The following is a 26,798-nucleotide window of genomic DNA, read 5'->3' on the forward strand; positions in this document are numbered from 1 at the left end:
AGTGTCTTCTATAATAGTGGCTCCTAGGAATGCTTTGAGATTCTTCCCCATCATAAGCAAATTCCACTTGTCTTACATTCCAAGAAGATTGGTATCATCCTACCATAGCTTCATCATTTTCTTTAGCATTCAATTGTACTCCTTGTGTCTTCATAGTGTTGCCTTCAGCTTGTGGGTGAATAGACTCTCCATGTGTTTGCTTCTTTCTCTTGATGATGTCGATAATTTCTTCATGGAATTCACGCTTGACTATGCCAAGTACCTCCCCCAAAGTAAACTCAATCTTGCTATTCAAAATCCTCTCTTCTAGCCCTTTCTTCAAGTTAGTAGCAAGCTCAATGTCGGATTGTAGTTTGTAAGCTCGTCCTTTTGGCTTACCTTTTGTTGGCTCCTTCTTCTTCCCTGTTGTAGACTCCTCCATTGTCACTTCTGGGGAAGGTGGATCTTGTGTTGGTGGCACTCGCAAAGGTGATGCATCATTCCTCCCTCCACTTCTTGCAGCTCTTTTTGAAGGACCTTCATCACCATTTTCACGGATACGCTTTTCTCTACAATAGCTTCATTGCTTTGACAATTTGTAATGTAGGCATCCACGGACATTGAGTCCACTCGATCACTCCACCCTATTTCTAGACATATATAGTCACCTGCTTCATGTAGAATCTCTTTTGTGAGCTTTACTTTTTTTAGCTAACTCGATGACATGTGGCCAAAATCTACCATGGTAATCATTTAACTCCTTATAACTAAGATGCTCAATTTTCACTCCATAAGTAGTTGCCTCAATTGAAGAGGTGGCATGGTTAGTTTCCATATCTTCACCTAAGGTTTGCATTCCCCCCTTTCCACAGTTAGTTGTCAAGGGTAGACCTATCTCTTTTGAGTGGATTTTACCATCCTTAAAAAACACAACATATTTTCTTAAAGCATCATTAAAACTATCACAATCCCTTCTTACATGATCTGTGCCATCACACCATTTACATTTGTGAACAAATCCTTCTTTGGTTTGCTATCTCTTCCTTGAAGGAGGTGCTGATAGTTCTCTCTTTTCTTCAAGATTTACAAGTTTTAGCTTTAATTCATGCATGCCTTTCACAATCTCATCTAGCATAGATTCATCAACCTTTGGAGCTACAGTGGAACGTTTTACCATCTTTTCAAGAGCCAAGGACATTAGCATAGAAGTACTGATTACCATCTTGTCTCTTCTTCTTTGTCGCTTTGCAAGTAGTGAGATTGCATCTTCAACAACCTCTAGTGATTTCTTCATAAATGCTGCACCCACTGCTACATGAGATGCATCCACAAAGACGTGAAATGATAACTTTCAATCATGAACAATCAACACTGGTGCTATAGTCAACATGTTCTATAGAATCCTGAATTCCTTGCTCTACTCTTCTCCCCATTCAAATACATTATCCTTCTTTGTAAGCTTTGTTAATGGTGTGCACAGATGAGACAAATACCTCAAGAATCTGTTATGCCACTTGACTTGCCCCAAAAATCTGCTCAATTGTTTAATTAATCTTGGTTTTGGTGCCTTTCTAATATAATGCACATTTGGCTGGATTTTATGGCAATTTGCATTCCCTGCATTTCTAAAAACACAATCTCAAGTGTTCAAGATGCTCTTGTTTCTTTCCAAAAACACTAAAATCATCCAAGAAACCCCTCATAGAAGTTGTAAGGAATTTAGAAAACACATGTTGTGCTGCTTTTTGACATGTTGGTGGAGCATTTCTCAAGCCAAATCGCATCACATCGCTAGCATAAAATCCCCATTCAGTCACAAAAGATATCATAAAAACTAATATCTAATTCTCCCAAATGATTTTGTCATGTTAAACTGATCATTTAATATGGGAAAGTACCAGGGGAGTAAAAGCTAGAATATTGGTAAGGCTGCTAGACCGGTCTCAATAGGGATCCAAAGAGAGACAGTCTACAAAAGAGCAATGTGATTCAATGGGGCTTAAAAGACCTCAGGTTCAGCTCCATTAAGACTTCCATAGGCTAAGGTTCCAAAAATTAACTAATAAGTCCAATGGCCAAAGGTGGAAAATATTGGATGGTTATGGGAAGACTAAAAAGTCTTCCCACATCCCTAGGAAGGAGGGGCCGAGCCCTAATGGCAGGGGATGAGAGAAAAACACACACACACACACACACACACACACACACACACACACACACACACACACACACACACACACACACACACACACACACCCAAGCTCTCCCCAAAGGGAAGAATGGACACATGGTAGGCTCCTAGCCCAGTTGCCCCCAATATCGCCTCAAATCTATTGGATGGCCATAGAGGTGGACAAATGAGAATTAGACTAGAGTAAATTTAGTCTAATCAATTTAAAAATGCTTGATAAAAGAACCAATAGAGATTAAGCTCCCTAGAAGACTATTGGACAATATACCAAGGGATCCAATGAGCATCCAACATCCCAATGGCTTGCTTGATTCCTTTTGGCCAGAAGACTAAAAAGTCCAATGAGAGTTTAAATAAATTATTTAATACACCTAAAGATTTTACAAAAGGGGAAAGGGGGACACATGTCACAAGGCTATCAATTATCCCTCAATTATGCTTCTAATTTATTATTGGCTAAGCTTTGCAGGAGCCAATGGGAAGCCAGCAAGAGAAAAAATCAAGAGGGGTTGACCAAGTAGAGAGAGAGCTGACATTTTTAGTCTAACTCATTTTGCTACACACACACACAACTTATGTGTTGATTAAGAACTCCATATCCTTCTCCAAGCATTGAGAAGTGGAGGCCTACACTAACAACTCTTGGCTATGGAATTCGAATCCAACCAAGAGTCAAGATTCAATGGCATGATCATCTCCTCTACCATGCTAATTACTAAGCTAGGCCATGCTATTAGAGTAATTATGTGAGGAAAATACTTATTTCTCATAAGATACATCTTCTTCCTCTCAATATTTCATCATTCCTTGCTAGCTCTCACCATTTTTGAAGGTGTGTGAGGTCTTGGGACTGAGGCTAGGGACACTAGGTGTGTTTTTCAAGCATAATTTGGTGCATGAAGCTTCCATCTTTATTCCACCAACGAGTTTTGTCAAGGAACACAAAGATTTTATTGTACATCTTCACCATTTTTGAAGGTGTGTGAGGTCTTGAGACTGAGGCTAGGTTTAAGTACCCCTTAACCAACATTTCATTGGTCCACATGCCATGTCGGACAAACATCTTTCATAGAGCACATCATCTTTTTATGCAAGTACTCCTATCTAGGTACTGAGCACAATTCTAAGTCAATATTTTCAAAGCATAATCATCCCTCATCTTTGCCACTTGCATCTAGCATAAGTATCAACCTGTAAGATTCAAAATAGTTACACTTAGAATTAGCAAATAGATATAGCTCTTTATTTTACAAACCAATCCTATGAACTTTTCTCTTGCACATGCTTGAACCTAATTTACAAATGAAGTCAATTTACATTTCACATGCTCATTGAAGACCTTGTAGTCCTTAGCATCAAGTTGGTATTTCTTAGTCTCCAAATCATAAGTCAAGTTTGCAAGTGAAATTATAGACTCCAAGGATACACATTGATTGTCCACAAGATTGTATGTATAGCTCCTTGCACCCTCAACTTTTCGATACCATGCAAGATGTATCTCTACATTTGCAGGCCAGTCAAGAAGATCAATAGGACCCCTAGTCTTTTTCATAGCAGCTCCCACTTTTCTTCTCATACACAAATTCCAAGATACCATGTACCTTTATCTGCACCTTCCCTAGTGCTACAAATCTTTCCTTTCTCTTGCACCTTTTGTCATCTTTGGAAGACAAACCCTCAAATAAAATAGCACAATCTGAGCCTACTACAAGAGAAGTTCCTGGTTGAAACCTAATCTTTTTATCCATTGAAGAATAAATCCCACTTTTCACCCTTGTTACTCTGTCCTTAGATAGAGTTGGATTTTCATTTAGCTGATTCACAAGAGTACTCTTACACATTTTCTTGCCATCTATCTCTACAAAAGAACATAACTGGCTTTGAAATTTCTCCTCTTCATCAACTATCTCATCAAACACATGGCGTAACTCACATTCTGCGACTATCATTTCATCTTTGTCACATGTGCTCAACTCATTAGCACCTTCCTCTGTCTGAAGAGGAATGTCATCAACAATTCATAATCCAAAATTTGGTCATTTGCATTAGCAACCCTTATATCTTCAAGATCTCTCTCTTCCCTTGTGTCATGGCAGCACGAGATATCGTGAATGCCTAGTATTTTTCACACATCCTTCGCTTCACAAAAGCCCTCTCTTAAAGCTCGTACTATGTCCTCATCACAAGATACGGACATGTAGTCACCAAGATTGGCAAATGGAGCGCCAGGTGCACAATTCATTACAGTCCATATGCTTTCTTGCTTAGAGTGTGCTGCTGGAAAAACAAGCATGGAGCTTGATTGAATCTCGACGATCCTGTTTAGCACCCAACACTGCTTAACAAATTAACTCCATCATAACTCCTCTCATTTCTAACCATACCGCCAACTTTGCTAAAGACAATTTCACAAGTGTTTGACCCCGTTGCAGACAAAGTAACTTCTAGATGTGTATACTTTTCTCTGAATAGCTTCATAAGAAGAACTACAAAGTGGCAAGAGGGTTGAATATCATGGAATGTTTCTTTGCTTATGAAATTCTCCTTGAGTGTGTATATCACTTGTTTCATGATCCAAGTGCGCCACATCTTGAGGAAATACTCTAGATATTAAAAAAAAAAAGAATAACTATTGCCTTCTTTTGATGGAAAACATAAAGAAAGACACCTTGACTAAACACTGAGTACCTTAAAAAGAAGGAAACCTTGCCGGAAGCTTTCACTCTCTGAAATAATGAGAGAGTTGGAGACAAAAAATTATCAATTTATAAAGCTACTATTGAAAGATACATTTTTGTTCCAAGTGTTCTTTCTTGTTGAAATTGACTTTCAATGCGCAAATCCTTCAGAGGTGCTTGCACCTTACGTCCTGCCAATCTTTGGGCTGATCTCCAGTTTTGCCTGTCCTTTCTCTCCACATCACCCTCTTGCAATCCATGCTCATCAACCTTAAAATGTTGATATACAAGAGCAACAAGATTCAATGTAGCAATATCCTTGCCAAGGACAAGTCTTCTAGAAGCATTATCTACACGGTTAACCAACTTTTTCCCATTATGGATGAAGTTCCGATTCATGCAATCCCAAGATACTTCCATCATAATCTATGCTCGCTGCTAATGGCCACCCCTTCGAAGGAATAGAGAGTCAAATACCCACTTGAGAAGTGTAGTCATCTCTCATGAGTTTCCTTCTTTGAGCATTCGGGGTAAAGACTCCACGTGCACTGAGGTAACTGCCTCCTCCATGGCTGACTCACCATCATTACTCATCACGTGGAGTAAAAGATTTCAAGGAATCAGAGGTGTCTTGAGACAAGCTGTCTTAAGGATGATCAATCATTTCTTTCCTAGGTCAATCAGGCTTAGCCCAAACATTTCTTTTCTATCTACAAACATGCTCGTAGGTTTCTTGGAAGTTACCTTCCAGTTTTAGCCAGTTATTCCTTTCTAGTTCTTACGTATGCAATGTTAATTTATAAAAGACTTTAAGCTATTTAAAGACTTAAGTGAATAAATGGAAACCCACCTGAGACTGGTCAGCCATCTGCTGCTGTATTGGCGCCTGCAGACTCTCCTCCATAGCCCTACAACTAGTCCCAGTCTCATGGTCATGGGATGCCCTAGTCCTTTTGTGCGTTGTATCTTCCTCATCGGATAGAGGATTTCCTCGGGTCCTTTTCAGAGCCATAGTGGTAGCCTTTATAAAAGGATACTTAATCGATTAGAGAATTAAATGTATAATCTCTCTTATTCTTTTTTTTCCAAAAATGGGGATTTTGGGACTAAGTATCTTTGATAAATACCTAGGTGAAATATTTTCTCCTTAGCTTCCTAATCGTGTTATTGTTCTCCCATAATTGTCTTATAATTATCGGAGATATTTTAATAAATTCCTTATTTAATTTTTGTTCAAAAAATATTCTAATTAGGCTTTAGTAATCTATGAATTACTTATCTACTTGTGGGACATTTACCCTAGGTGGATTATGGCTAAAATTAGTCTAATCTGACTTAGATAAATTGCTATACTATTTTTCTAACCTCAAGATAATTTTCACAACTTCTTTAGCATGTAATCTACCTCTAATAAATAGCACATAATTATCTAACATGTTTTTCTAATTTCTTCCTTTAATTTATGGCTAAAATCGGTCTAATCTGATTTAGATAAATAGCTATATTATTTTTCTAACCTCAAGATAATTATCATGGATTCTTTAACATTTAAACTAACTTTGATAAATAGCACATAATTATCTAACATGTTTTTTTAATTTCCCTCTTTAATTTATGGATAAAAATAGCTAGTTTCAGCTTAATTAAATACTTAGATTAATTATCTACCAATGGGTAATTCACCTTGTGTTACTAATAGTATTTTATAACCTTGATAATTAAGTTAAGAATTTTTGATCTAATTAAATAGATTTCCCATCAGTTTTTTGATTAACAACAGTTAATTTTTGCCTAACTAATTACAAAAACTAATCAAAAAATTAAGAGATAATTTTTCTAATATCTTGAAAATCTAATACAGCTCTGATAATTATCTTATACTAATCCAAGTTTAATTTGTATAACTACCATTAATTTATCACCAAAAAGATTAATTTCAGTCCAATTATGGCTTAATATTTAATTAGATTCATATTCTGAATCTTAATCTTAGAAATCAACAGAGTATCAAGAATTAAAAGAGTAATTTAGAGTGTAAGTAAGTTTAATCTTCTTAATTATTAATTGGATTAATTAAGAAAATATACGTAAATTAGCATAGTTTTGGTAATTAAAAAGGGATTAAACTAATTATTGGGGATTAATCAAATAGAGTTTCTACTCTCTAGTGATTTTTGAGTAGAGTTCTCTCTAGGTGAGAGAGAAATGGCCAGGACTCCGAGTCTGAATGTTTTTTGTGAAGAGAGGGGGGGGGGGGGGGGGGGGGGGGGGGGGGGGGGTTTATAGGTTTTTAGGGCTTCTGAGCTACTTCCAGCTGTTACTTGCACCTCAAGCCAGCCCCCCAACCTTCCCCTAGCACCACTTGCTGCTAAATCCTGCCTGGGCAAGTTCATCATTGCCCAACACAGCCCCCCAGATACATAAAATCAATTTTTTCTTTTATTTAAACCTTTTCATGATTAATTTTGAAAATATCTGCAATTATGTATAAATATCTAAAAACCTTAGGATAGAAGTCTTTAGTAGTGATGATTACTAAACATTACAATTTATTTAATTAAATTAATCCACAGTGTACACTTCCAAAGCCCATAACTATGCCTGAATTCAGTTCTGAAAATTTCTAACCATAGTAAAGTCATGATTACGGTTCAAAAAATACCAATGTTTGCCACGGTTGGACAATTCTACATTGTTTTCTTAACAATCAGATTAATTTGATTATGCTTTGTACAATTTCCAAGGTTTCAGAAGGTGGAAACCTTACAACATCTTATGGAGGAAAAGAGAAAGCAATGATGATGTCATTTGTCAAAAGACGATGGGAGCATCTGCATACTCCTTTACATGGAGTAGGTTTTGTCTTGGATCCCAAGTTTCAGATGCACAAGAAATCTTCAAACAATGAAGTGATCAATGATTTCAAGAAAGTGTGTGCTCAACTGTTAGGCAATGTGGATGGACAGGTGGCATACACACAGAAGACGGCATATACTAGTAGAGAAGGAACATTTGGAGATCCTTGGCATATAGCTGCTATCAAGACAATGAGGGCACCAGTTTGGTGGAAAGAGTACGGTGGAGAAAAAGTGGAACTTCAACGTGTGGTTGTGAGAGTATTGTATGTTGCCGCCTCAAGCCTGTGAAAGAAATTGGTCTTCATTCACTTTCATGCATACTAAAAAACGAAATCGATTAACACTAGACTTGTAATGAGCCACAAAACTGGCTGAAGCCACAAGAATGGCTCACATTAGAATTCTAGTAAATGAAACATAACTTTTGTATAAGACCATATTAGGTAAAGTGGGAAAATCCCAATTCCCAGATTGGACAGCTTTCAATATATCATGTACAAGGTGCTGACGTTTTGTACTAGACTAAACATTTGAAAGAAACATTGGCCAAGAAAAAATATGGTTTTGGGTGGTTGCACCATCAAGAGACTAGTACATTGATTCCATTTTCATTTTTTATACTCTATTGTCCTACCTACAACTTATCTTAACATGGAGACATTGGTTTGAAGGCCCACAACTTGTTCAAGCTAAGGTCAAATGGAGTACCTGAATTTTTAGTTCAAGGTCCACCACTTGTCCAAGCTAGCACCCATTCAAAAATAAACCCACTTGTGCATGACATCAAAGCAATACATACCTCTAATCTAGAAATTCTTCACTTAAGGTACGACCCTTGTATAAAATGTGTAGCATATGTCAATTGCAACTTAGGAGGGATAGTTTCAAGGTGCATTTGTCTAAGATAGGCTATGGAGGAATGCAAAGTCCACTTCTTATCTAAGCTACAATTACTGAAAGGGTAAGCAAACGTGTTTACATAAAAATTTCTCTAAGTACTTCTCCATTGCAACATAGAAGGTTTAATTTGAAGTTCAAGAAATTAAGCTAAAAACATATATCATGAAATAAATACTACCCACAAGAAAACATTAAATATGTTATTTTATAACAAATTGGAGAAGTTAACGTCCAGAAGCATCCAATTATGCATAGACCCTAATAAATAAATGCATGCATACATTGACATCTCAATACATGCACTTAGACTCCATGGTTTTCCTCTCAGCATATTTTAGTTTCCAAAACTCTCTTACATGGAGGATGTAAAATACCATTCTTGATTCAAACATTTTTCTCCACAAACAAGGTCTCTCACACAATTCAAAGTCCATGATTTCTTTTCTCCCAATGCAAACAATTAGACTTTATATTTTTCCTTTCAAAGACTTGTAGGTTCTAAAACTCTTTTATATGAAGGACACAAAAATAAATATTTTAGGCAAGCATGCATGCGAAGACCAAGATATTTCTTGCACATCCATGAATTCTCCATTCCATACTTGTAAAGGTTTATTTTGATATCAAACATAAGTTTCTCCTAGTTACAAATGGATGCAACCTTGATATGGAATGATATAGAATTGCTAAAGGAAAAAAATAATTTTTTTAAAATATATCATGATGAAACACAACCATAATCTAGTAAAATGAGTCCCCAAAAACAAGGTGCCATCTAGAACTACATTGAAATACACCCTAGTAATATAGTGAAGTCCCCTTAGACTAGGGTACAGTTCATCGACACATTTTTGTTCTAAAGCAGGATGTTTTGTCATTACATTGGATTCTCATGGTAATTGGATACACTCTAGTAATACATGGAAGTCCTCTTAGAGTAGAGTGCACTCCATTACAAGTCCCTTAGAACAGAGCACGATCCATCACATAGGATTCTCCTTATAATAGCATACACTAGAGTAATATGTGGAAGTCCCCTTAGAAAAGCCTTGCACTCCGTGTAGAAATAATTTTCTTTATTATAGGATACCCTGTAGAATACATGCAAGTCTCCTTAGAGTAAGGTGCACTCCATGCAAGTGTTCATCAAATTTACACATCTTTGTTTTAAAATAACCTTTGAATTATATAGTAATACAAATACACATCATACTAAAAGGACATCATCTGACCATAAAAAGGATCATTGTCAACCTTCTTTAGTGTTATCGCCTTGACACGTACACATGAAGGACATGATTTGTCTTAAGATCACTATACTGATTTACAATTGTGTTACGGGTATATTCTCTCTTGTCTCTTGCATACAACCATCCGAATAATCGTTTCTTGCAAGAATCTTTGAATCTGCTTAGGTGTTTGCCTCCACATATTTGGAAATATAAGATATGTTCCTGGCATATTCCACATCTTCCTATATGGACTATCATAAAAAATCAAGGTATTCTTTGCATCCAAGTCCTGAAACATCTTCCAAATATCCCTCAAGTTTTTATGATAAACCCTTCTAAATCCTAACATGAAGTTTGGATTTTGGCAACACTTGTTACTCATAAAGATCTTGAACTTTCTATAATGCTTTGGGAAACATTTTTGTGTGATGTGTTGCACTCTTGTTAGGTTATAGCAACTCCATATCCACAGCTCAAAGTATTCACCACAGGAATCCAAAAACATTTTTGCGTCTAGGCACACTGCATGATAAACTTCATCTTTGTCCTCCACAAGACGCATGTGTTGAGCCCAAGGTGGCATAGAATCTCCATGTTTTGTTTCAACTGTCTTCAAAAGCAGTCCTTCAAGGTCCAAAAAAAGCACTTTTTTGATATTCTTGACAGCAAGTGGCAGGTGACAAGGAGGCGATTGATATATAAGACAAGGCCTTGCATGAGGTTCGTTGGGTGCTTCAAAACCTTCCTTCAAATCATGCCTACAGATAGTCGACCCACTTTCTTGTAGTGATGACTCTGTAATTGAAAAACAAGAAATTTATTATGTTTCAAAGAATACAAACAATTTCTACATTTTCTACACTATGGTATTATGAGATGCCAAAGTACATCTTCAACTTCCTCATTGCTATAAACAAATCCCAATTGAAAACCTTACAAAGCTTCACCATTTCTCCAAGCTATGCTTCTTTGAAGAATGGCGAAAAGTAAGGTCTACCACCTGGCTAGGCTCCACTATGAATGGGAAAAAAGTAAGATCTACCATAGGTTCAAACTAGGCTTGATGATGAGGGGTCTCTTGTTTCAAGGTCTACCACTTGTCCAAGCTACACTTCATACAATATAGTGGTGGATAGCGAGATTGGATTGGGAATGGGAGAAAAGGTGTAAGGTCCACCAGTGTCCAACCTCTTAGGCTCTTTGTTAAATGTTTTCCTTCTCACTACATGGAGGACTTGTGATATGTTTCCCATGAGGGGCTTTACCAAAAGGTCCACCACCTATCCAAGCTTGCTCCATGGAATATCTAGAGATTTTTTTTTTTGAGACCTACAAGAAGAAACAAAAAGAAAAATTTGAGACCATGCACATGTATATTCAAGTATGTGAAACAAGGTTCAAGTCATAAAAGGTACCTTAGGAGTGTGTTTTATTTATCCTTATAAGATTGTTCTCAGCTTTGACCTTGTTTATATAAGCCTTTGCCGTGGTTGCCTTCAATGGTCCCTTTGTAGACATCCCAATTGCCTAGCTAGATTGATCAATTGTGGTGCCTTCATGCTTTCAACAGTTTTACCTTCCTTTTGTAGCATCTCTTGTATTTGGGCTCGTTTGATGTCATTGTTGTCGGTTTTGTCACTTGATCGATTGTGTTTGCCTTCAAGGATAGCTTCACCTTTGTCATATTTTGCAGGAGTTATCCTTCTTGTAAAGAACACCTTGGCTAACCAAGAATCATTTTTTTGCTTCCAATTATCTTTGATTTCTTTATATTCACTCTCATTTGTCAATGCTGGTTGTCCATAACGATTAGAGGTAATGAAATTCCGCACATCCCTTGTCTCATCCAGCTCAAACAAGTAGGAAAGCAACTCCTCCAAGAGCATATTGTCAAATTGGGATGGAAAAATACAATTGTTTGTAGAGGAAATGCATCCCTTGTAAGGAGAGTCATCAATAATCACTGTTCTTCGTGGGTCACATTCATACCCCATGGCAATTTTAGCTAGAGGCTTGAACATTGCCTCAACGGTTGGATTGTCAGGTCTAAATAATTTATTGCTTTGACAAGTGTAGCAACCTTCTTGATTCCAAATGGACAAGAAAGGCAATATACCTTTTGCTAAGCTCTCTAGTGTTTTAAGAATTTGAAACACATTGTTTCTAGTAGCTGTCGACCAAATTGCAACATTAAACCTCTGTAATATAGTCTTCAAGAATTGGATGCAACCTGGCCTAAGTATAATATATCTTTTTGAATCTAGTTGCACTGACTGGTGGTGTGAGGATGACTGAGGGGAACGTTTCAATAGCAGACCATTTAAGTCCAAAATAATTGTGAGTATGGATTTCTCAAAATCTGCACTAGATGAAGTAGCAACAAATGGAAATGGCTCTTGAGTAGACGTTCTAGTCTCTTTTGAAGTAGGTTGTATTGTTAAAGTAGGCATTTCTTTATTCTCACTGTTGCAAGCTTTCTCAAGGTGCACATCACCAAACTTCGGTATAGACATATCATTCACCTTGGACATGTCGGAAATAATAGAATCAAGGGGTTCAACAATTGCGGACTCAACCACAGGGACCTTATCTATCCCAATTTGCGAATCTAAAAAACACAAATAACATTGGTTTCTCAAAAATCACTAGAATTTAAATCACCAATTTTAAACATGTGGAAGTCAAACTTAGGAGTTTACTCAAGGTAAAATCAATATTATAATCGTTGCAACTATTTGTACACAAGGCAACACTATCTATACTACAATCTTTTGTGGAAAACTTGTACACCCTACACTTTAATAAAAATTAGTACTTAAGTGAATACTGAAGGCCACATAAAGTTAATAAAAATTGGTACTTAAGTGAATACTGAAGGCCACATAAAGTTAAAAACAACCATGATGTACTTGATTGAGATTTGATCCATTAAAGTCATACCAACACATGTAATTAAGACTTCTATCCATATAAATACTTGAAAACATCAAATAAAATCATAGTCAACAAACTATGTGTCTCCTCATTCAAGTCGACCAATAGTCTCAACACATGCATAGCCATAACCTCTTGATTTAATGTCTAAAGATAAGCCTTTATACAAAGGTGTTAATTTTGGACGTTTTGGACACTCGTACAATGCGAAGTATTTTTGTAATCCAGCACGTTTCCCTTTTCTATAAATTTACAAATCTATGCCTAGTTAATCTCTCTCTTCTTCTATATTCAATTCTTCTCTCAATAGAGACCTTAATAGAAGCAAGGTCTACCACTTGTCCACGACAGTGCAAGGAAATGGCTATTGTTTTAAGTCTACCACAATTAGACTCCACAGAAGGTTCACCACCAGACTTGTTTGAATTAGCCTCCATGGAAGGTCCACCACTTGTCCAAGCTATATGGGGTTGTTTGAAGGTCTAACACACTTCTTGAGATTGGGATCTATGTATGGTTCACTTACCCATGCTAGCCTTGAAAGTATAAAATAAAGGGGATAGTACGAGGTCTAAAACTCGTCAATTCAAGATCTTAAGTCTAGGTTAGTGTTTTTTTTTAAATCTAAGGATTCATCACTCAAAAATTATAACATTATTCTCTACATTTAAACCTTTAATCCTTGAAGATGAAAAAGATGGACTCGAAAAATACTACATAAAACAAAACCTAACATTAAGAGTATCAAATCAACAAGAATCAATGTTAACATATACAAGAAGTTCAAAACATGCGTCCTTCCATTTCCAAGTAGGTCTCCATTGACAAAGGAGGTTGGTCTTCTTCTCCTTCTTCTTCTTGCAGAGAAATCTCTTCTCTGATGGGCACATCATCAGCTAATTGCAAAGTAGGTTGTTGATCTCGAAGGCCAGCCCACTTTTCTATATCAGCATGGGCCTTAGCAAATTTGAGAAGACTGGTTGCTAAGGTTCCTTGCTCTTGCACGCTCTCAACTAAGTAGATGACATCTTTCTTTTGTTGTAATCCTTCTTGTGCAACCAGAGAGCCATCACTAAACAGGTCTACAAGCTTGCGATCTTCAAAACAGTATGTATGAATGTAGTACTTGATGAAAACTCTTTTTTTGGCTTCCAAATATTGCAAATCTGACATGCCTTCATTTTCTACTTGAAGCAAAGAACAATCAATCGGCAGGGGATGTTGTTCTAATCTCCTTCTCAGGTCTTCAAATGCATTACCTTGTCCCATGAAGACAATAACCACAAGGAATTGAACTGCTCCTTTGCAAGGTGCTAATGGAAAGTGATGCAAGATACCACAACAATGGTAGCTCACATTGTCTCCCATACTCTGGAATGCACATTGCAATTTTGTGAGTTTATAGAAATCTATAAATGCAAGAAACACAAATCCAGGATCAATTGAGCCTCCAGAAATAGCCAACATCCCATCCAAAGCATTGCTAAATATCTCCTCACTCCACTACAAGTTGTCCCCATAGTGTTTTGTCAAGTCTAAAATGCATAAGCCAATAGGAATTTGGTTGTTGAAGTGGCGCTTCAAGTAGAGATTTCCTTCCATCTGTAGGTTCACCACATAGATGGACCATGGAAAATCAAGAGACTCAATTTTCTCCTTGTGAAGTGAATTGCCCATTGCATGTATTTTATAGCTTCATCCGGAAAATCCAGTTTCTTTGTTCCACGCTTCAAGCTATTTTTGAGCCATTGCTCACATAGCACTAGAATGGTTTTATAAAATGCATCATTGATTTTCCACATGCTGACTATTTCCTCCCAATCTTTACACGATGATGACTCATTCAAAGCATTAAAGCCTTCAAAAAGTGCGTCTTGAATGAGTTTGTCTTGTTTGAGTTGCTTGATTAGATTATACATATCAATTACATCACCATCTTTTGCACTCTTTGAAAATAAAATCTTCTCATCTTTAATTTCTTCTTGAATGATCTCTACCTCTGATCCCTCACGACCACAAAGAAATCTGAATACCGTTGTTGGGGGTTTCTTGTTCTCCTCCTCAAGACTTTTAATAATTTCTAGCTAACAATCATAAACTCGATCGGAATATGCAACCATGTGTGCTTGTTTAGCAATCCAACTTGCTCGTGCACTCATTCTTGCCAATCGAGAAAAGTCTAGAAAGAAATATAACACCAATGAGAAGATTGAACTCAAGTGTTCAATTAAAGACAATAAGAAAGAAGAAGAAAGACACTTACATCCCATCCAGCATGAGATATATGTCCCTCTGCAACTCCAGTTGCTACCCTTGATGGTCGTCCTAAATAGATCCATTGACTTTGCAAATGCCACAATATTTGACTGTAAAGTTTCTTGACATACAATGCTTTAGCCTCATCATTTGCAATGGTAGATATAGCAGTTGCATCCATTGGAGGAGAATTTACAACAATACGAGCCTTTTGAAATTTATACACGTCAATCAATCTTTGAAATATCTCATTGTTTTTTTTTTCATTGTGAAGCAAAACATTTGCGGCATAAATTAAATGTTGGCCATCAAGAATCCAGTAATGATAATCTTGTAGTTTTCCCTCTTGTACCTCTTCTGCTGCCAAAGGTGTACCCTTCTTTGCCTTTTCATTTTGAACAGGCATTAAATATGCACACACTGCAGGCTTAGTTGTACTCCGGGAAAATCCAAATAGCATGCTTTCAACATGTTTTCCATCAATAGTACGTACATTATAGTGATCAGGAGCCAACCAATAATTTTGAATAGGGATATCAAACTTCTTATATTGGAAAGGGAAATAGCTTATATACTTATTCATTCCACTTGTATCTTTTTCTTGTACTTTCATGGCCTGTCTCTCTAGAGCTTCTGGATCCACGATTCTCATCCACACCATGTATATCTAGATACCAATTCCTTTGATCATTGCAAGTATACTCAATTGAGACAGCCGCCCTTGTAACATTTTTTTTTGGTGCCATATCTTCCTAGAAAAAGAACAAATTCAGGTGTTACTAAATAATATGTTCCATCACTTGTCCAACCTACTTCCAAGGTGGTTTGTAGGTCCACCACTTGTCCAAGCTAGCTCTACCAAAACAAGCCATCTCTATTGTTTCAAGGTCAGTGTGTGAATGGAGTGTAGCTACTATGTCTATTAGCATGAATGGTTTGGGGCAAAGGTCCACCACTTGTCCAACCTACTATCCATTGTGTCATGGAGGCTTTAGCCCAAGGTGGCTTGAAGGTCCACCACCTGTCCAAGCTAGCTCTATTGAAACAAGCTATCTCTATTGTTTCAAGGTCAACATGTGAATTGAGTGTAGCTACTATGTTTACTACCATGGGATGGTTTGGGGCATAGGTACACCCCTTGACCAACCTACTATCTATTGGGTTATGGAGGTTTTAGCCCAAGGTGGTTTAAAGGTCCACCACCTGTCTAAGATAGTTCTATTGAAACAAGCTATCTATGTTGTTTCAAGATCAATGTGTGAATGGAGTGTAGCTACTATGTCTATTAGCATGGATGGTTTGGGGAAGTGGTCCACCGCTTGTCCAAACTACTATCCATTGTGTTATGGAGGTTTTTGTCCTAGGTGGTTTGAAGGTCCACCACCTGTCCAAGCTAGATCTTTTGAAAGAAGCTATCTCTATTGTTTCAAGGTCAATATATGAAAGGAATATAGCTACTATGCTTACTACCATGGTTTTCTTGGTGCAGAGGTCCACCCCTTGTCCAACCTACTAATCATTGTGTTATGGAGGTTTTATCCCAAGGTGATGGTTTACATGTCCACCATTTGTCCAAGCTAGCTATATTGAATAGTCATATCTCTATTGTTAATTGAAGGTCATATTTTGAATCGAGTGTAGCTACTAGATTTACTACCATGGATGGTTTGGAAGAGAGGTCCACCACTTGTCCAACCTACTATACATTGTGTTCTGAAGGTTTTAGCCGAGGTTGGTTTGAAGGTCCACCACCTGTCCAAGCTAGATAAATTGCACAAATTTATTTCTATTGTTTCAAATTCAATGTGTGAATGGAGTATAGATACTTTGTTTACTACCATGGATGGTTTGGGGTAAAGCTCCACCACTTGTCCAACCTACTATCCATTGTGTTATGGAGGTTTTAGCCCAAGATTGTTTGAAGGTCCACCACCTGTTCAAGATAGCTCCATTGACAAAAGATATCTCTAATGTTTTAAGGTCAATGTGTGAATAGAGTGTAGCTACTTTGTTTACTACCATGGATGGTTTGGGACGGTTTGGGACAGAGGTCCACCACTTATCCAACCTACTATCCATTGTTTTATGGAGGTTTTAGCCCAAGGTTGTTTTAAGGTCCACCACTTGTCCAAGCTAGCTCTATTGAAAGAATCTATCTATATTATCTTAAGGTCAATGTGTGAATGTAGTGTAACTACTATGTTTATTACCATGGATAGTATGGGGTAGAGGTCCATCACTTGTCCAACCTACTATCCATTGTGTTATGGAGGTTTTAGCCCAGGGTGGTTTCAAGGTGGACCACCTGTTTAAGCTATCTCTAATGTTTCAAAGTCAATGTGTGAATGGAGTGTAGCAACTATCTCTATTACCATGGATGGTTTGGGGCATAGGTCCACAACTTGTCCAACCTACTATCCTTTGTGTTATGGATGTTTTATCCCAAGGTGGTTTGAAGGTCCACCACCTATCCAAGCTAGGTCTATTCACAATAATCATATCTCTATTTTTAAAAGATCAATGTGTGAATGCAGTGTAGCTAGTATGTTTACTACCATGGATGGTCTGGGGCAGACTTCCACCACTTGTCCAACCTACTATCCGTTGTGTTATAAAGTTTTTAGCCCAAGGTGGTTTGAAGGTCCACCACATGTCTAAGCTAGCTCTATTGAAAGAAGCTATCTCTATTCTTTGAAGGTCAATGTGTGAATGGAATGTAGCTACTATGCTTACTACCATGGGTGGTTTGGGGTAGAGGTCCACCGCTTGTCCAACCTACTATCCTTTGTGTTATGGAGGTTTTATCCCTATGTGGTTTTAAGGTCAATCTGTGAATGGAGTGCCCGGGGGATTCATTCTATATACAAAACGAGATGCCACCTATAAGCAAAAAACTTTGACAAAACCTCTATATACGACTTATATTAGGGAATATGACCCCCCTCTTTCTATGCTTATATGAAAATCAATGAAGAAAACTATCATACCCCTGTCTTACATATAAAATTTAGATCTCACATGATCTAACGGAGTAAAACTAGTCAAAAAGTGTGTAGCGTAGTGATTGGCAATGTACTAAGGAACCACTTCTATTGATAACTAGATGTATCCTCAATGTGTCTTAGTTTGACTTTCAAACTATATGCCCGATCAGCCTACAATGCCTACTCGTCCAATTCTAACCCATCCAAAGCTGGTGTAAATAAACCCTTGACCTGCTCCAAATCAACCCTTATCTATGACCGGCTTGATGCAAAACTTGATGTGTGACCTGAAAAAAAACTTCCCCTAAATTCATTTGAGTTCTGGTGTACATTGGTGACCAATCGTTACAAGTAATCAACCCGAGGGTCCCCCCCCCCCCATAAATATGATACCCCCTCCCTTATTTTTAAGCTTGGAAGATAAATTATTGGGGGTCTGTCCCTAAATTATACGCTTATGTAACTTGTTGAAAAAAAACTCTTCCCCTGTACTTACGTGGTGCAATAAGTTTTGCATGGTGAATCCCCCCGGATGGAGTGTAGCTACTATGTTTAGTACCATGGATGGTTTGGGGCAGAGGCCCACCACTTGTCTAACCCACTAACCATTGTGTAATGAAGGTTTTAATCCAAGGTGGTTTGCAAGTCCACCACCTATCCAAGCTACTTCTATTGAATAGTCCTATCTCTAGTTTGATCACGTCGATGGTTACGGATAGAGGTCCAACACTTTTCCAACCTACTATCCATTGTGGTGTTGAGGTCTTAGCCCAATATGGTTTGAAGGTCCACCACTTGTCCAAGCTAGATCTATTGAAAAAAGCTATGTCTATTGTTTGAAGGTCAATGTTTGAATGGAATAGAGCTACTATGTTCACTACCATTGATGGTTTGGAATAGAGGTCCACCACTTGTCCAATCTACTAACCATTGCGTTATGCTGGTTTTGGCCCATGGTTTTTTGAAGATCCACCACCTATCCAATCTATCTCTATTGAAAGAATCTATCACTATTGTTTGAAGGTTAAAGTGTGAATGGAGTCTAGATACTATGTTTACTATCATGGAGGGTTTGGGAAAGAGGTCCATCACTTGTCCAACCTACTAACCATTGTGTTATGGAGGTTTTAGCCCAAGGTGGTTTGAAAGTCTACCACCAGTCCAAGTTAGCTCTAATGAATAGACCTATCTCTACTCTGATAGCGTGGATGGTTTGTGATAGAGATCTAACACTTGTCCAAACTACTATCCATTATGTTATTGAGGTTTTAGCCCAAGGTGGTTTGAATGTCCACCACCTTTCCAAGCTAGCTCTATTGAAAGAAGCTACCTTTATTTTTTGAAGGTCAATGTGTGAATGGAGTGTAACTACTATGTTTACTCCCATGGATGGTTTGGGCAGAGTACCATCACTTATCCAACCTACTAGCCATTGTGTTATGTACGTTTAGCCCTATGTGGTTTGAAGGTCAACCACCTGTTCAAGCTCCCTCTATTAATTAGTCCTATCTCTACTTTGATAGCATGGATGGTTATGGCTAGAGGTCCAACACTTGTCCAACCTACTATCCATTGTGTTATGGAGGCTTTATCCCAAGGCGGTTTGAAGGTCCACCACCTATCCAAGCTAGATATATTGATCTCTATTGTTTGAAGATCAATGTGCGAATGGAGTGTAGCTACTACCATGGATGGTTTGGGGTAGAGCTCCACCACTTGTCTAACCTACTATCCATTGTGTTATGGAGGTTTAAGTCCAAGGTGGTTTGAAGGTCCACTACGTGTTCAAGCCAGCTCTATTGAAAAAGGCTATCTCTATTGTTTGAATATCAATTTGTGAATGGAGTGTAGCTACTATGTCTACTACCATGGATGGTTTGGGGCAAAGGTCCACCACTTGTCCAACCTACTTTCCATAGTGTTCTAGAGGTTTAAGCATAGGTAAGTTTCAAGGTCAGTGTGTAAATAGAGTGTAGCTACTTTGTTTACTACCGTGGATGGTTTGGGGTAAAGGTCCACCACTTGTCCAACCTACTATCCATTGTGTTATGAGGTTTTAACCCAAGATTGTTTGAAGGTCCACCACATGTCCAAGCTAGCTCCTTTGAAAGAAGCTATCTCTACGTTTAAATGTCAATGTGTGAATGCAATGTAGCTACTTTTTTTACTACCATGGATGGTTTGCGGTAGAGGTCCATAACTTGTCCAACCTACTATCTATTGTGTTTTTGAGGTTTTAGCCCAAGGTTGTTTGTAGGTCCACCAACTGTCCAAGCTAGCTTTATTGAATAGTCTATCTCTAGTCTGATTACTTGGATGGTTAGGGGTACTTTTCCAACCTACTGACCATTGTGTTATGGAGTTTTAGCCCATGGTGGTTTGAAGGTCCATCACCTGTCCAAGGTAGCTCTATTCAATAGTCCTATCTCTAGTCTGATGACGTTGATGGTTTGGGGTAGAGGTCCAACACTTTTCCAACCTACTATCCATTGTGTTATTGAGGTTTTAGCCCAAAGTGGTTTGAAGGTCCACCACCTGTCCAAGCTAGATCCATTAAAGAAGCTATCTCTATTGTTTGAATTTCAATGTGTGAATGGAGTAGAACTACTATGTTTACTACCATTGATGGTTTGGGATAGAGGTCCACCACTTGTCCAACCTACTAACCATTGCATTATGGAGGTTTTAGCCCAAGGTTTTTTGAAGATCCACCACCTATCCAAGCTAGCTCTATTGAAATAATCTATCACTATTGTTTGAAGGTTAAAGTGTGAATGGAGTCTAGCTACTTTGTTTACTACTATGGAGGGTTTGGTACAAAGGTCCATTACTTGTCCAACCTATCACTATTGTTTGAAGGTTAAAGTGTGAATGGAGTCTAGCTACTTTGTTTACTACCATGAAGGGTTTGGTACAGAGGTCCATTACTTGTCCAACCTACTAACCATTATGTAATGGAGGTTTTAGTCGAAGATGGTTTGAAGGTCCACCACCTGTCCAAGCTAGCTCTATTGAATATTCCTATCCCTACTCTTATAGCGTTAATGGTTTGGGGTAGAGGTCTAACACTTGTCCAACCTATTATCCATTGTGTTATTGAAGTTTTAACCCAAGGTGGTTTGAAGGTCCACCACCTAAGTCCAAGCTAGCTCTACTGAAAGAAGATATCTCTATTGTTTGAAGGTCAATGTGTGAATGGAGTGTAACTACTCTGTTTAGTACCATGGATGGTTGGGGTAATGGACCATCACCTGTCCAACCTACTAGCCATTGTATTATGCAGATTTTATCCCTATGTGATTTGAAGGTCAACCACCTGTCCAAGCTCTCTCTATTTAATAGTCATATCTCTACTCTGATAGCGTGGATGGTTTCGGTTAGAGTTCCAACACTTGTCCAGCCTACTATCCATTGTCTTATGAAGGTTTTAGCCCAAGGCAGTTTGAAGGTCCACCACCTATCCAATTTAGATCTATTGAAAGAAGCTATCTCTATTGTTTTAAGGTCAATGTGTGAATGGAGTGTAGCTATTATGTTTACTACCATGGATGGTTTGGGTTAGATATCCACCACTTGTGCAACCTACTATCCGTTGTGTTATGGAGCTTTAAGTCCAAGGTGATTTGAAGGTCCACCACCTATCTAAGCTAGCTCTATTGAAAAAAACTATCTCTATTGTTTGAAGCTCAATTTGTGAATGGAGTGTAGCTAATATGTTTACTACCATGGATGGTTAGGGGCAGAGGTCCACCACTTGTCCTACTTTCCATTGCGCTCTAAAGGTTTTAGCCTAGGTTGGTTTGAAGGTCCACCACCTATCCAAGCTCGATCTATTGAACAAAGATACCTCTATTGTTTCAAATTTAGTGTGTGAATGGATTGTAGCTTCTTTGTTTACTACCACGGATGGTTTGGGGCAAAGGTCCACCACTTGTCCAACCTACTATCCATTGTGTTATGGAAGCTTTATCCCAAGATTGTTTGAAGGTGCACCACCTGTCCAAGCTAGTTTCTTTGAAAGAATCTATCTCTATTGTTTGAAGGTCAATGTGTGAATGGAGTGTAGCTACTTTTTTTACTACCATGGATGGTTTGGGACAGAGGTCCACCACTTGTCCAACCTACTATCTATTGTGTCATGGAGGTTTGAGCCCAAGGTTGTTTGAAGGTTCACCACCTATCCAAGCTAGCTCTATTGAATAGTCCTATCTCTAGTCTCATCACATGGATGGTTTGGGGTAGATTTCCACCACTTGTCCAACCTACTATCCATTGTGATATGGATGTCTTAGCCATGGTGGTTTGAAGGTACATCATCTATCCAAGCTAGCTCTATTGAATAGTCCTATCTCTATTGTTTGAAGGTCAAAGTGTGAATGGACGGTAGCTACTATGCTTAATATCATGGACGGTTTGGGACAGAGGTCCACCACTTGTCCAACCTGCTATCCATTGTGTTATAAAGGTTTTAGTCCTAGGTGGTTTGAAGGTCCACCATTTGTCCAAGCTAGCTCTATGGAAAATTCCTACCTCTATTGTTTGAAGGTCAATGTGCACATGGAGTGTAGCTACTAGGTTTACTACCATGGATGGTTTGGGGAAGAGGTCCACCACTTTTCCAACCTACTATCCATTGTGTTTTGGACGTTTTAGCCCACATTGGTTTGAGAGTCCGCCACCTGTCCAAGTTAGATCTATTGAACAAATCTATCTCTATTGTTTCGAAGTCAATGTGTGAATAGAGTTAGCTACTTTGTTTACTACTATGGATGGTTTGGGGCAAAGGTCCACCAACCTTCCACCCTACTATTCATTGTGTTATGGAGGTTTTAGCCCAAGGTTGTTCGAAGGTCCACCAACTGTTCAAGCTACCTCCATTGAAATAAGTTATCTCTATTGTTTCAAGGTCAATGTGTGAATGGAGTGTAGCTACTTTTTTTACTACCATGGATGGTTTGGGGAAGAGGTCCACCACTTGTCCAACCTACTATCCATTGTGTCATGGAGGCTTTAGGACAAGGTGGTTTCAAGCTAGCTCTATTGAAAGAAGCTATCTCTTTTTTTTAAAGGTCAATGTGTGAATGGAGTGTAACTACTATGTTTATTACCATGGATAGCATGGGATAGAGGTCCACCACTTGTCCAACCTACTATCCATTATGTTATGGAGGTTTTAGCCCAGGGTGGTGTGAAGGTGGCCCACCTGTTCAAGCTATCTCTATTATTTCAAGGTCAATGTGTGAATGGAGTGTAACTACTTTCTATATTACCATGGATGGTTTGGGACATAGGTCCACATCTTGTCCAACCTACTATCCCTTGTGTTATGGTGGGTTTAGCCCAAGGTGGTTTGAAGGTCTACCACCTGTCCAAGAAAGAACTATTCAATACTCATATCTCTATTGTTTGAAGATCAATGCGTGAATGGAGTGTAGCTACTATGTTTACTACCATGGCTGGTTTGGGACAGAGGTCCACCACTTGTCCAACCTACTATCCCTTGTGTAATAAAGTTTTTAGCCCAAGGTGGTTTGAAGGTCCACCACCTGTCCAAGCTAGCCCTTTTGAAAGAATCTATCTCTATTGTTTGAAGGTCAATGTGTGAATGGAGTGTACCTACTATGTGTACTACCATGGATGGTTTGGGGTAGAGGTCCACCGCTTTTCCAACCTACTATCCATTGTGTTATGGAGGTTTTATCCCTAGGTGGTTTGAAGGTCAATCTGTGAATGGAGTGTAACTACTATGTTTACTACCATGGATGGTTTGGGACAGAGTTCCACAACTTCTCCAACCTACTAACAATTTTTTAATGGAGGTTTTAGCTCAAGGTGGTTTGAAGGTCCACCACCTGTCCAAGCTAGCTCTATTGAATAGTCCTATCTCTAGTCTGATCATGTTGATGGTTTGGGGTAGAGGTCCTGCACTTTTCCAACCTACTATCCATTGTGTTATTGAGGTTTTAGCCCAAGGTGGTTTGAAAGTTCACCACCTGTCCAAGTTTGATCTATTGAAAGAAGTTATCTCTTTTGTTTGAAGATCAATGTGTGCATGGAGTGTAGCTACTATATTTACTACCATGGAGGGTTTGGGACAAAGGTCCATCACTTGTGCAACCTACTAACCATTGTGTTATGGAGGTTTTAGTCCAAGGTGGTTTGAAGCTCCACTACCTGTCCAAGCTTGCTCTATTGAATAATCCTTTCTCTACCTTAATAGCGTGGATGGTTCTATGTAGAGGTCAATCACTTGTCCAATTTACTATTTCTTGTGTTATAAAGGTTTTAGCCCAAGGTGGTTTGAAGGTCCACCACCTGTCCAAGATAGATGTATTGAAAGAAGCTATCTCTATTGTTTGAAGGTCATGTCCAAGCTAGATCTATTGAAAGTAGTTATCTCTATTGTTTGAAGGTCAATGTGTGAATGTAGTATCTACTATGTTTACTACCAGGGATGGTTTGGGGCAGAGGTTCACCACTTGTCCAACCTTCTAACCATTGTGTTATGTAGGGTTTATCCAAAGGTTATTTGAAGGTCCACCACCTGTGCAAGCTATCTCTTTTTAAAGAAGCTATCTCTATTGTTTGAAGATCAATGTGTGCATGGAATGTAGCTACCATGTTTACTACCACGGATGGTTTGGGGCATAGGTCCATCACTTTCCAACCTACTAACCATTGTGTTATGGAGGTTTTAGCCCAAGGTGGTTTGAAAGTCCACCACCTATCAAAGGTATCTCTATTGAATAGTCCTATCTCTACTCTGATAGCATGGATGGTTTAGGATAGAGGTCCAACCCACTATCCATTGTGTTATTGAGGTTTTAGACCAAGGTGGTTTGAAGGTCCACCACCTCTCAAAGCTAGCTCTACTAAAAGAATCTATCTCTATTGTTTGAAGGTCAATTTGTGAATGGAGTGTAGCTACTATGTTTAATACCATGGATGGTTTGGGGTAGAGGTTCACCACTTATCCAACCTACTTACCATTTTGTTACAGAGGTTTTAGCCCAAGGTTGTTTGAAGGTCCACCATCTGGCCAAGCTAGCTCTACGGAAAGAATCTATCTCTATTGTTTGAAGGTCAATGTGTGAATGAAGTGTAGCTACTATGTTTACTACCATGTATGGTTTGGAGTAGAGGTCCACTTGTCCAACCTACTAACCATTGTGTTATGGAGGTTTTAGCCCAAGGTGGTTTTAAGGTCCACCACCTGCCCAACCTAGCTCTATTGAATAGTCCTATCTGTTTTGTGATAGCATGGATGGTTTTGGGTGGAGTTCCAACACTTGTCCAACCTACTATCCATTGTGCTATGGAGGTCTTAGCCCAAGGTGGTTTAAAGGTCCACCACCTGTCCAAGCTAGCTCTATTGAATAGTCCTATCGCTATTGTTTGAAGGTCAATGTGTGAATGGAGTGTAGCTACTATGTTTACTACCAAGGATGGTCTGGGTAGAGGTTCACCACTTGTCCAACCTACTAACCATTGTGTTATGGAGGCTTTAGCCCAAGGTGGGTTTAAGGTCCACCACTTGTCCAAGCTCGCTCTATTGAATAGTCCTATCTCTACTGTGATAGCATGGATGGTTTCGGGTAGAGGTCCAACAGTTGTCCAACCTACTATCCATTGTGTTATGGAGGTTTTAGCCCAAGGTGGTTTGAAGGCCCACCACCTTTTCAATAGTCCTATCTCTATTGTTTGAAGGTCAATGTGTGAATGGAGTGTAGATACTATGTTTACTATCATGGATGGTCCGGGGTAGAGGTCCTCCAATTGTCCAACCTACTATCCCTTGTGTTATAAAGGTTTTAGCTCAAGTTGGTTTGAAGGTCCACCACTTGTCCAAACTAGCTCTATTGAAAGAAGCTACCTCTATTTTTTGAAGGTCAAGTGTGAATGGAGTGTAACTACCATATTTACCCCCATGGACGGTTTGGGGAAGAGGTCCACCACTTGTCCAACCTATTATCCATTGTGTTTTGTTTTAAGGTCCACCACTTGTCCAAGCTAGCTCGTTTTAAATGAAATTTCCTAAATTTAAATAATCCCATCTAAATTTCAATTAAATCACCCAAATTTAAATGATCCCGCCTAAATTCAAATCAAGCCGCTCAAATTTAAATAATCCCACCTAAATCAACTTCACCATCTCGCTTAAATTCAAATTTTCCTATCCAAATTCAAATTTGAAAGCAAGTTCATTTAAAAGGATGTCTTTGTCCCGCCTAAATTCAAATCTGCCCTTGTTGAATGACATTTTTTGCATCTATAGCCAAACAAGGTCCACCCCTTGTCCAAGCAGTAACACTAAGAAAAACCCCAATGTTATACATCCACCAAAATTCTAGCTCAAATATTTCATATTTCAGTCATTTCAGAAACAACAGACAAAGAAAGTAGCCATCAGCAACTCAACAAAGACCAACCATTTGGCCAAATGAAGGTTTAGGCAATTGACACAAGTAAGTCAACTTGTCATTCACGTTTATTGTTAATACACTATGTATTTAATATTACACAAAGAATATATTTTCATATCTCTGTATGTTTGAAATATGTGTATTTGCATAATAAGAATACTAAACCCTACACCCTAAAAACGTAAATTACGTCACTTTGAAAAAAAGAATGACAGAGAATTGATGAGAGAGAGTGCGAGAGAGGGAGGGAGGGAGAGAGAGAGAGAGAGAGAGAGAGAAATATGTACCTTTCTGCTGTGTCAACTTGTTTTGCTATGTCAATGTGTTCCACAATAGCAACCTGCTTTGCAATAACGACCTGCT

This window comes from Adiantum capillus-veneris, chromosome 8, assembly GCF_014529385.1.
Source record: "Adiantum capillus-veneris isolate H3 chromosome 8, ASM1452938v2, whole genome shotgun sequence".
Lineage (NCBI taxonomy): Eukaryota > Viridiplantae > Streptophyta > Polypodiopsida > Polypodiales > Pteridaceae > Adiantum > Adiantum capillus-veneris.